Below are 4440 nucleotides of genomic sequence, written 5' to 3' on the forward strand. Positions count from 1 at the left end.
ATTCCTGTCTGAGTCCAGGCATTTACCTCAGCACATTTCACTGGTCTTTCCCAACCTTCGCCACCCCGTCTGCACCCTGGAGGGCCCAAAGAGGTGATTTTGCAGCACCTGTACCCCCGCTGCCAGAACGCTGCTTGCACCCCAGGCGAGCTGTTAAGGCAGTGTACAGTGTGGATTTTCCGCTCTCTTGGGTACTCTACATCACATTGAATTTAACTGAATAAGAGAGAGCATCCGTTTTCCCTTGGACCCTGCCCACTGGTTACCGAATGGCGTTTGAAATTCTTTACTGAAGCCGACTAGCATAATGTCAAAGCTGCAGATTGGGGGTGGAGGGAGGAAAGCGGTGGTGCGTGCAATGAGCATTTTTCTTTTTCAAAGCTGAAGCCAAATAGTGTTTACCCTGACTTGGCATGTAGGTGTAGAGATGTGTTGGACTCTTCGGTGATGTTTTGGGATGTTGAGGAAGCCTGGTAAATGAGACTCAGGTTCCCTCTCGTCTCCATTAATCAAAAGTAGAAATGTCTGCCTGCTTGCCTGAAAGTATCGACATCAGACTCTTGCGCCAGTACTATTTGCTCAGAGGCCATTACAAACTAATTGAAAAATGGGTGCACATCCCCCAGTCTAAGGGAATAAGATTGCTCAGACCACATGTATTTATTGTGCTTTTTTTGTTGTTTTTTTGGTATCTCCCACACTGCCCAGCATTGTGAGGTGCAGAAGAATGATGCTCTTTTCTTTTCTCTTCCGGTGATAAAAAGACTGATGTTTTACATTTTTTTTTAACTCTTTTCTGAACACTGGAAAAAATGAACAATTAACATGAGAAAGGATGTAATTTAGGTGATATAAAATGTTTAATTCAGAAAAGAGAAAGTTCACGATAGGCCCTTGTAGTTGGAAAGACTTTTTCTTCTCCAGACATTCTCTCCTCTCTCTTGCCACTCGCTGGATAAGATACTCATCCTTTGGGCTTCTAAGATGGGCGCATCTCATCCCTCTATTTGCCACATTCTATAATGATTATAAATAGGGTGACTGGGCATCCTGGTTTGCCCAGCACAGTCCTCATTTATGTCTGTTATTCTAGAATAATTATAAGTGGCTCCCCCTTGTACCTCCCAGAGTCCCAGTTTAGATTATAAATATAACTCAAATATAAACTGAGGACCACATAGCCCTGGCTTTTTTAATGCTGTTGCAGTCAAATAAGCACAATCTAGTAACTAAAAGTCATTAAAAATGTTTCCTGTGTGTCGGGAAGAACATGAAAGATGATCTAAGTTATAATCTACAGCGGCATTCTTCAGAAATCTGTCTCCTCTCTTTCCTAAATGCCCCTGGTAGCAGTGGCTGCTCTAAAGCCTCTCAAACAAAACACCCCTACCTTTCCCAACGCCAACCCACACCTTTTATTTTGTCTTTCTGGCTTCTCTCTCCCTTTCTCTGTCTATGCGGGTTCTCTTTTTCTATCCATTCTCTTAACTCTGTCTCATAAAGCCCCTGAAGGTAACTGGGCAAAGGTAGAACTCTCTTTCGGGGGCGAGGTAGGGAAAGATTCTGAACTGGCCAAAGTTGTCTTGAGTGGGCTGGAAGCGAGAGGAGGGAAGGCTGAGGAGTCTCACTGGTTGCCTCTGTCAGAAGTTATCTGAGAGCCAGTCTGAGTTCTGCATCCTAGTGGGCAGCACAGTGTTGGCAAAAAGAGCTACTCGAAACGTGAGTGAATTGAAGTAAATCAAGGAGGACTTTTACCTGGCTTTGAAGGAGGAACAATATCTGTGTGGGTGTAGAGGCAGTAGGAGGAATTCCAGGGAAATAAGAATTAGGGTGTATGAAGTTGTGGGTTAATATGTGTGTGGTGGGATGTGAAGAGACTGGGGAGATGGCACTGGGGACTCTCAGAGGGGAAAAGTGAGGAAGTCTACTGGCTTCCAAAAGTGGAGACAGCCGAGGAAGAGCTCTGGAAGTCTGGGAGAGAGCTGTGCAGTAGAGAGCCAAGGTAGGTTCATGAAGTAAGGAATGACGTGGTGGCAGTCATAGTTCAGAATAATCTGCGAACTGTGTTTGGGGCAGTTACTATGCTTGGTCCATTGGACTGCAGTGTGATGGATAAAGAGCATATAGCACATAGAAGGAACTCAGTAAATGATGGTTAACATCTTCACCCCCATCACCAACATCATCACCCCCATCACCAACATCATCACCACAATCACAACATCATCACCACCATCACCAACATCATCACCACCATCACCAACATCATCACCACCATCACCAACATCATCGCCCCCATCACCAACATCATCGCCCCCATCACCAACATCATCGCCCCCATCACCAACATCATCACCACCATCAACAACATCATCACCACCATCACCAACATCATCACCACCATCATTTTGATTATTAGGAAAGTCTTGAGGCAGAGAGATAAACTGGTGGGTTGTTTAAGGGAGGTATTGTGGAAAGAAATAGAGAGGTTTCTCTGGGAAGAAAGGAGAATCCATACATCAGAAGGGCTGTGTGTTAGAAGTGGGAGGAGACACCTTTCTTAGAGCTCCTTGGGTGAAGTTAGGATGAGAGGAGGGAAGCTTATCTAGGCTCAGCATTAATGAACTTTCTCATACTCAACATGCCAACCATTCAACAGATTGTTCCACGATGAAGGGAGCTCCCTGTTGTTGGAAGAGCCAAGCAGAATCTGGATGATCATCTGCCAGGGATATTACAGATGCTTTAATAAACATGTGGAAGAGAGGAGTTATTTCCTCTGAGATCCCTTCCACCTGAAAGATGCAAGGATTTGTAGACCTTTAGAGTGTGGGCCAAGTTGGTAGCAGATAAAATGGCACAAAAAGGTCATGGTCTACACCAGTGATTCTCAGTTGTGGGTGATTTTGCCCCCAGGGGACACTTGGCAGTGTCTGGAGGCATGTTTGGTTGTCAGAACTCAGGGGAGGGTGCTATCGGCATCTAGTGAGTAGAGGTCCAGGATGCTGTTAAACGTGCTGCAATGCACAGGACAGCCCCTACCCCCAAGAAAGGGTTATCTGGCCCCAAATGTTCATATTGGTGAGGTTGGGGAACACTGGCCTGTAGTTTCACAAGTCCATTGACTTCTTCTGTTGAAGAGTGAAGAGAGTTGCTGGGTGGATAAATGTTGACTCACATTCACCAGGGAGTATTTTCCTAAGCAGTGAGCCAGAAATACTGCCGAAAATGCCCTTTCAGTTGTGGGTTTCACACACATCTTAAAGGACCTTCTTTTTTCTTCAAAGCTTCTTTGAAGTCAGTGAAACTGGTTAAGAAATGCAGTAGGTGATAAGGACAAACTCATTGTTCGAACTTGTTTGAAACCTAATTCTGGCTGCCATCCAGGAGGCTCTATGGAGTGCAGGCTTGTATTCATCATACTTCCTGGAGGGTAAATGACTTCCTTGAAGGCTGAAGATGAATAAAGAAGGTTCAGATTTCACAGATTTTTCTTGGTAACCCGGCCATTTCCTCATTTTGTACATGGCTCACAAATAGTTATGATGACCGTAGGTCCAGATTTGCCTGAAACACTCATGGTTTGCCCATAATGTACTGGGGTGATTGTTAATAGTACCTCCTTTTATCAACAAAAGTGTCCTGGCTTAGGCAATAAATTATATGGCCACCTTAATATTAATTGGCCAGTGGGTATTTTAATGATACATTCACACCATTTTAAATAATATGCATTACTTAACGTTTGCACTATCAGTTTAAAAATAACTCCCCAATAATAATTTGATTCATCACCATCATCACAATAGCTAATTTGAATAACTTGTCCAAAATAGAGATGACCTCTCTCCTTCAAGCCCCTTGTCAGTGCATTTCCTCTTGTGATCCACAACCCACATTTATGACTTGTTTGTGCAGACCGTGGAGATTAAATCTGTGGCCACAGAAAAAAGTAAGTAACTTGCAAAGGGCCTTTTGACCTTGCTCTGACCATTGCTCAACTCAGAAACACATTTCTATAAGACAGCAGCCCTTCTCTAACCTGTTATGCAAATTCTTTCTAAATCACGACCAATTCTGTATTAATTTTTACAACCCCTTTTGTCTTTTCTATCCACTTTTCAAGTCCATTTCCTAAACTAATGCCCTTTCTTCAACTTTGATTCCCAAAGAGCTGATTTTGAAACACGGTTTAATTGGTTTCCCGAAGCATGTAAAAATGATAGATCTGATTAGGCAAATCCGTATTTTACAAATGCAATGTATAAAGTCTCACCACAGAATACTTTAAACAGAGTATGACTTCTGTTCCATGAAGCTTTCTGGCCATATAGACCACAAACTACTTTCTATTTGTCTAGATTGTATTTTTCCTGCATTGTTTTGTCCTATATTGTACTCTCCTCAGCTCTTTGGGGAAGGGAAATGTTTGTTCAGCAG

The sequence above is a fragment of the Lipotes vexillifer genome, unplaced genomic scaffold (genome assembly GCF_000442215.2).
Source record: "Lipotes vexillifer unplaced genomic scaffold, Lipotes_vexillifer_v1.1 scaffold444, whole genome shotgun sequence".
Lineage (NCBI taxonomy): Eukaryota > Metazoa > Chordata > Mammalia > Artiodactyla > Lipotidae > Lipotes > Lipotes vexillifer.